General features: G+C 41.8%; 1 pseudogene; it reads right to left on the bottom strand.

Moving 5' to 3' along the window:
• Window positions 1-774: 774 nt before the first annotated feature.
• LOC117201597 (DNA-directed RNA polymerases I, II, and III subunit RPABC5-like) lies at window positions 775-6,912 on the bottom strand (annotated as a pseudogene).
• Window positions 6,913-8,729: the final 1,817 nt, after the last annotated feature.

The raw sequence follows: 8,729 nt of genomic DNA, 5'->3' as shown, positions 1-8,729 counted from the left end.
CAATGAGGTATCACCTCACACCAGTCAGAATGGCCATCATTAAAAAGTCTACAAATAACAAATGCTGGAGAGGGTGTGGAGAAAAAGTAACCCTCCTACTTGTTGGTGGGAATGTAAATTGGTACAGGCACTATGGAAGACAGTATAGAGGTTCCTCAAAAAACTAAAAATAGAGTTGCCAATATGATCCAGTGGTCCCACTCCTGTGCATATACCTGGACAAAGCTATAATTCAAAAAGATACATGAACCCCTATGTTCATAGCAGCACTATTCACAATAGCCAAGACATGGAAACAACCTAAATGTCCATTGACAGATGAATGGATAAAGAAGATGTGGCACATATATATTATACAATGAAACATTACTCAGCCATAAAAAAAATGAAATGATGCCCTCTGCAGCAACATGGATGGACCTAGAGATTGTCATACTAAGTGAAGTAAGTCAGACAAAGACGAATACCATATGATATCACTTGTATGTGGAATCTGAAGTATTCACAAATGAACTTATCTACAAAACAGAAACAGACTCACAGACACAGAGAACAGACTTGTGGTTGCCAAGGGGAAGGTGGGGGGAGGGATGGACTGGGAATTTGGGGTTAGCAGATGCAAACTATTATATATAGAATGGATAAACAACAAGGTCCTACTGTATAGTACAGGAAACTATATTCAATATCCTGTGATAAAGCATAATGGAAAAGAATATAAGAAAGAATGTATATATATAAATATAAATATATATATATATAACTGAATCACTTTGCTGTAGAGCAGAAATTAACACAACATTGTAAATCAACTATACTTCAATTAAAAAAATGTACTGCCTAAATATTATGGTTGATGGGCAATTCAACCAGACTGAATGAAAAGACACATATAATAAACTTTTCAGGCATTTATGACACCAGCACGTTAGGAAAATACTCTTAAAATAAGGCAACTCTCTTACCATATGATCCAGCAATCCCACTCCTGGGCATATATCCGGAGAAAACCATAATTCAAAAAGATACATGCATGGGACTTCCCTGGTGGCGCAGTGGTTAAGAATACGTCTCCCAATGCAGGGAGCATGGGCTCGAGCCCTGGTCTGGGAAGATCCCACATGCCGCGGAGCAACTAAGCCTGTGTGCCACAACTCCTGAGCCTGAGCTCTAGAGCCCACGAGCCACAACTACTGAGCCCACGTGCTGCAACTACTGAAGCCCGCGTGCCTAGAGCCCGTGCTCCACAACGAGAAGCCACCGCAATGAGAAGCCTGCGCACCACAACGAAGAGTAGCCCCTGCTCGCCACAACTAGAGAAAGCCCACCTGCAGCAACGAAGACCCAACACAGCCATAAATAAATAAATAAATTCATTAAAGATACATGCACCCCAATGTTCATTGCAGCACTGTTTACAATAGCCAAGACATGGAAACAACCTAAATGTCCACTGACAGATGAATGGATAAAGATGTGGTATGTATATACAATGGAATATTAGCCATTAAAAAGGATGAAATAATGCAATTTGTAGCAACATGGATGGACCTGGAGATTATCATACTAAGTGAAGTAATTCAGACAAAGATAAATATATGATATCACTTATATGGGGAATTTAAAAAAATTGATACAAACGAACTTATTTACAAAACAGAAACAGACTCACAGACTTAGAAAACAAGCTTACGGTTACCAAAGGGGAAAGGTTGGGGGAGGGATAAAATGGGAGATTGGGATTCACACATACACACTACTGTATATAAAAGACCAACCAGGACCTACAGTATAGCACAGGGAACTCTGCTCAATACTCTGTAATAACCTATATGGGAAAAGAATCTGAAAAAGAATAGATACATGTATATGTATAACTGAGTCACTTTGCTGTATAGCTGAAGCTAATATAACGTTGTAAATCAACTATACTCCTACATAAAATAAAAATTAAAAATATAAGGCAGCTCTCTACTATCCAATGATATGCAAAGTTTTACCAGCACATGTTTGTTAAGTGGCAAAAAGTAAGATACAGAAGAAAGGATATAGTATGTGCCTTTAGGGTAGAAAAGGGTGGGAGGGAGTGAAAATAAGGACTTTTATTCACACTTTATTATATATGCATAAAGAAACTCTGGAAGGATATTTATAGGGGAGGGGGTGGAGTGGGACGAGAAACTGGGCAGATGCAAAGTTAAGAGAGAGATTTTTTTTTTTTTTTTTTTTGCGGTATGCGGGCCTCTCACTGCTGTGGCCTCTCCCGTTGCGGAGCACAGGCTCTGGACACGCAGGCACAGCGGCCATCGCTCACGGGCCCAGCCGCTCCGCGGCATGTGGGATCTTCCCGGACCGGGGCACGAACCCGTGTCCCCTGCATCAGCAGGCGGACTCTCAACCACTGCGCCACCAGGGACGCCCAAGAGACTGAATTTTATAGTACAAATCTGTTTGAAAAGAATTCCCATAATTACATGTTGTATCAAGAAAAATAAAATCAGCCAACAGGAAGGAAATGGAATTGTTCTCAGCAGCACAGAACAATGTCTTGGGTTGCTTCCTCTTTGTAGTGCAGCATAAGGTAAACAAAATGAGCATCCTGGTGGATTTTATTTTAAGCAGGTTTAACTATGATAAGCACAAGATACTTAAGAAGTAAGTGGAATGCTTGTTTGACATTGTCCCAGATGTTAAGGCTGTGTACTGGAAGCCCCCATCACAGAGGCCCAAGGAGTTATTCTTTTGTTCCTTTCCTTTCTACTCCAACAGTTCGCGGTTATTTTTCACTTGGATTTGTAAACTCCTGGAGGGCAATATTCCCAATTCCGGAAAACATCTGTTGATGGTAAAAAGGAAGCACAGGGAATGAGTGATTGCAGTGGTAAAACCCTTGCTTGTCACAGAAGCGCTACCCCAACCATCTTCCTTTTTTGCCTCCCCAGTCTTTCCTTCATGATCTAAGCCCCGCAGCACCAATGTTTTGTCTCTATGGCACAGAGGGTTTGACTCTGTATTTGCATTATCTTCCCCCACAAGGCTGGAAACTTTCAGGTGGCAGAGACTGTGCTCTTAGGGTAGAGGATGGATCTCCTTCTGCACCGTGATTGCTCGTGTATGCGCAGAGGCTTGCTGCATGCTCCTTCCCTGGACTGTGAGCTGCTTGGGGGCAGGGACTACAGGTTCCTCATGTTGTATCTTCCTTGTTTGGTACATAGTAGGGGCTCAGTTGGCCGAACGAAGGAAAGAAGGGAAGGTGGATCGGGTCTCCCAGTTTCAAGATTCTCCAGATGACCAACTTCCTGAGTGCTGCAGAAAACTGTAATTGCCTCGTGGAAAAGCAGTCTATGGTCTATATTGGGAGTCTGAATGGCATTCCTTCTGTCCTTACTGGTCACCACACTCCTCTTAATCTGTATAGGGTGGAATAAAGACTGTGAGTTGGGGGAATTCCCTGGCGGTCCAGTGGTTAGGACTCAGCACTTTCATTGCCTGGTAGGGGAACTAAGATCTCGCAAGCCATGCGGCATGGCCAGAAAAAAAAAAAAAAGAATGTGAGTAGGCAATGGGGCTGAAAATTTGAGCTTATTTCCCAGGAATTGGTCCCCTTGCTATAGGGAAACTGTTTATAATTGTGCCTTGGCATTGATGGAAACTTTAAAACAAACATTCCATGCTGCCTTCCAGTACTGTTATTTAATAAGTCACTTTGGTTGGAGCCTGAGGGAATCACTAGACATCTTCAGAGTCCTTGCATATGCTGTTTTTAAGAAATAAAATTTACAATCTGTCCTTAGGAAAGAGACTGAATTGGAGGCAGGCTGGAAGGTGAGGTAGAAGCAAATGTATAGGAGTTTGAGAAGTGGAGAACTCTGAGGGTTCTATTAAACAGTGAGAACAAAGTTATTAAGAATAAGAGTTTCAATCTTGTAAACCTTGCAGAGTATATGCAACTAGAGAGCAGGGATGGAGATGTGATCTCTTACTTGTGTAGCATCTAACAGCTCTTTCTAGTCGTGAAGTCTGACAGATATTGTATAGACTATATATTCAATAAATGCAGACCAGTTTCTACATGCTCATTGCTACTTTCTTCAGTTGTAGACTAATTTGTTAGTAATCTTTACTTTTTCTTTGCAGTACAAACTGCTAAAATTGTAAGAGGTAAAGATATGGGTAAGTTAACCATTAAATCTTCCTTATCTAAATCCCTCTTATGTTGATCATCAAACACATCCTAATGTGAAATCTTTGTAACATGCATTTGGCATATACTTAGTCTCAGGTTAACATTAAGTTCACAATTTGAAGCTTGAAGTTGATGAACAGAAATACAATTTAAAATCATAAGCTGGTCAATGATTTGTTCTTCTGGAAAAAATGTTAAGTCTGTAGTTTCGCACATGTTCTTTTTCCAGATCAGCAATTTTTGCATATTCTAAGTGCAAGGTACTTGCACTTATTTAATACATCTTCCCACCTCAGTGAACACAGTTACACAGCTAAGTGTTTAGAAGTATAAACGTTAAGTTTTAACAGTGGTTGTCCCTGCAGGGTAGATTTGGGGGTTTTCTGTTTCCTTATTTTTGCTTTTAAGTATTTTCTTAGTTTTCTGTAATACGAAAATAATCTCTATTTTAAAACAAGAGGGAAGTTTGGGTTAGAACACGTAAATTTAAGAACTATTAGAAATATTCAGAGAATCTGATGGTCGCTCCAAGAGCCACATCTTCTCCTTCCCTCTAGACTTGCCCCTCATGAGCCCATTTCCATGTGGTTAGTATAGTCTAAGATGCAAATTTGATTGTGGCACTTCCCCACTTTAATTCCCTCCAAAGGTACTTCAGTGTCACTGTTCATCATTATCCCGTGTAAGTCGGTCACCTTTCAGTTCCAAGGGACAGAAGGCTCACAAAATAGCTTAAGCAAAAATAAGGATTCCGTTCACTCATGTAACTGAAAAATCCAGGCAGGGCTAGATCTAGGAGTTCCAAGATGGCATTATTTCTTGTCTTTCCTGGTTCTGCTTTTTTCACGTTGGTTTTATTTCTAGGCAGGCTTGGTCCACCTGAAGGAAACACAGCCATTGGTGTCTCCAGGCCCACTTGGTCCTTAGAACTCTAGATCCTGAAGAGAGGACTTGGATTGGTCTGGGTTGGGTCATGTGCTCTTCCATAGGGCCAGTCACCCTAGAATGGAATGAGGAGACTACAGAAGAGGAAGGAATGTTCCCCAAAGGAAGATATTTTAGGCAAACCATGACTGGGCTCCAGAAGCATCACTTCTGCAGGGGTGCATAATTGAGCAGCTTCTCGGTCAGGTCCATGTGGGCCAGCGGCATGCAGTGCTGCAGGGAGTCCTTCTAGGTGTACTCAGCTTGCAGTAGCCCCAGGCACCCCTCCCACTTGTTGCTGGCGATCTTGCTACACGTGAAGCAGTGCACAGGTATGATCATGGCAACAGCACAGCATCTGGCTGGTCCCGTAGGCTGTCCCACCATGGAACTTGCTAAATATGTGTTAATGAAGTAGACATGAGCTGTGAATCACATTAAATACTAAATTATGCTAAATTAAGTATCACTGGCCTTTGAATATAATGTTATAGTTTCACTTGATATTGGTGTATCTGATTAGCTAGGTAAAGGGGTCTTACCTTGCAGTCCACAGACCTCTAAGGGATTTGATAGAATTCACAGGATATGTGAACTTGGATGGGAAAAAAATTACTTTTTTTTCAATAGACTGTAATGGAAATTTAGTATTTCCTTTGATTATAATGCATACAACAATGCAGAGCTGTTTTAGGCAGTAACGTAACTTCGTCACTAACAGAAATCAGGTCTTTTCATATCACATTACAGTTGCAGGGATCTCAATATATAGTTCATGCTACTTCAATGTCATAGCAGTTATTAAACTCTCTGCTAGATCTGGTTATTAAATGAACATATATTACTGTATCACACACGTACATATTTTGATAACTTACACTTCAACATAATTGGTTTTGTAATGCTATGCATTTTATTTTCTGCATTTAAAAACATTATTCTGAGAAAGGATCCATGGCACAAAAAGCTGAAGTGATCTAGGTATTCACTTAAAACAAGATGAGACCAAAGTGTGATGATTTGACTCTAGAGAACCTTAGCCCACTCTACTCTTTCTAATGCCATGCTGAAATAGAGATGACGAGCCTTTGGACAATCCAAAAACTACAGACCTATCTATGTGTGATTTACTTTAGTTTCAGAGGGTCTCTGGGCTAGGTTAGAAGAGTGGAGTAAATGCATTTGGACCTACTCAAAAACTTATAACTAAATGCTGCAAACATTGGCTTAGGAGTTTGCTAAAGAAGACAAATTTGTTTCTTTGTGTGGTTATCTGCATAGGTATCTACGAGAATAGGATTTTGGTTATCAAAACTCTTCGGGCAGAAAATCTACAAACAACAAATGCTGGAGAGCGTGTGGAGAAAAGGGAACCCTCTTGCACTGTTGGTGGGAATGTAAATTGATACAGCCACTATGGAGAACAGTATGGAGGTTCCTTAAAAAACTAAAAATAGAATTATCATATGACCCAGCAATCCCACTACTGGGCATTTACCCAGAGAAAACAATAATTCAAAAAGACACATGCACCCCAATGTTCATTGCAGCACTGTTTACAATAGCCAGGTCATGGAAACAACCTAAATGGCCATCGACAGACGAATGGGTAAAGAAGATGTTGTACATATATACAATGGAATATTACTCAGCCATAAAAAGGAATGAAATTGGGTCATTTGTAGAGACGTGGATGGACCTAGAGACTGTCATACAGAGTGAAGTAAGTCAGAAAGAGAAAAACAAATATCGTGTATTAACTCATATTTGTGGAATCTAGAAAAATGGTACAGATGAACCAGTTTGCAAGGCAGAAATAGAGACACAAATGTAGAGAACAAACGTATGGACACCAAGGGGGGAAAGCGGGGGCAGGGGTGGTGGTGGTGGGATGAATTGGGAGGTTGGGATTGACATATAGACACTAATATGTATAAAATAGATAACTAATAAGAACCTGTTGTATAAAAAATAAATAAAATTCAAAAAAACCTCCCCAGAAAACAAAAATAAAAACAAAACGAAACTCTTAGGGCATGCTCTGTAAGGTTGTGAGATACTTTCTAATAATGTTTGGGGACAAGGACCCGTCAAAGAGGTAAACTCTTCATCAGAATTGTTCTCTAGGAATTTCTCTGGTTTACTTGGTCTTGGTTCCCAATAGGAAGCAGATGATTCTTAAATTAAGTTACTTTGAGGAGATACTAACAAAGATGTGGGGTGTAGGGGAGCCACAAGAGGAGGCACAATAGCTTCAACAACTCCAGGCCAGTATCAGCAGAGCTGACATCACCCCTTGGCCAGAAGGGAAGAGAACAGGAAGTGGCAACTTGAAGGAAAGGAGTGAAGAGAAGTTTAGAGGAAGTGGTAACCTTTGACTATTGAGGGAGCCCATAGTGGGAGAGCAGAGAGAAGAGGTTACCCTGACCATCCTCAGATCTCCAGCTAGGACACTCCTTAGCCACACCCACCCAGAAGCCAGGAGGCGAGGCAGCCCACTGCTGTGGTCCACTCATAAGTCTCTTGAGGGCAGAGAGCAGAGTGGAACTGGGAAGGCAGAGATATCCAGCACATTTGGCAAATCCCTACCATAGCACTTTTCACATTACCTGATGGTCCAAGAGGGCAAAACTTTTTTTTTTTTTTTTTGCAATACGCGGGCCTCTCACTGTCGTGGCCTCTCCCGTTGCGGAGCACAGGCTCCGGACGCGCAGGCTCAGCGGCCATGGCTCACGGGCCTAGCCGCTCCGTGGCACGCGGGACCCTCCCGGACCGGGGCATGAACCCGCGTCCCCTGCATCGGCAGGCGGACTCTCAACCACTGCGCCACCAGGGAAGCCCCGCAAAACTTTTTATAAAATTCATGGCTAGGGCTTCCCTGGTGGCACAGTGGTTGAGAGTCCGCCTGCCGATGCTGGGGACACGGGTTCGTGCCCCGGTCCGGGAAGATCCCACATGCCGCGCAGCGGCTGGGCCCGTGACCCATGGCCGCTGAGCCTGCGCGTCCGGAGCCTGTGCTCCGCAACGGGAGAGGCCACGACAGTGAGAGGCCCGCGTACCGCTAAGAAAGAAAAAAAAAAAATTCATGGCTACACCTAAAATTCTGACACGCTGTGTTTGGTATTACTGAACAAATGGACAAAGAACTGAAATACTGCTAAAACTGAGTAAAAGGAAACTACTACATACAAGTAGGAACTAAATATTTACTTTCAGACAGAATGGATATTTAAAATGTTATGGAAATACTAGAGCATGTTTCAGCAATAAATCCTATTCTGTAGATCAGACAGATATGTCACAGCTTTATAATACAGTTAAGTACAATTGTTCCTTATTTGTGGGTTCTGTATTTGTAAATTTGCCTGTTGTTTAAAACTTCTGTGGTGCTTTCACAATCATGCATAGAGGTGAAAAATTTGACTTGCCCAATGCATATGTTCCCAGTTGAGGGTGACAAGTTGACATGCTGTGTCCTTGGTTCAGCTCTCTTAAACAAGCATCCTTTGCTCTATTTAGTGCATTGTTTTTAGCATTTTTGTGCTTTTTTACTGGTGATTTTACTGTTTAAAATGGTCCCCAAATGTAGTGCTGAAATGCTGTCTAGTGGTCCTAAGTA

Source organism: Orcinus orca, chromosome 5 (assembly GCF_937001465.1).
Source record: "Orcinus orca chromosome 5, mOrcOrc1.1, whole genome shotgun sequence".
NCBI lineage: Eukaryota > Metazoa > Chordata > Mammalia > Artiodactyla > Delphinidae > Orcinus > Orcinus orca.
The sequence above is the reverse complement of the archived record's forward strand: the minus strand, read 5'-3'. Positions and strand labels throughout refer to the sequence as shown.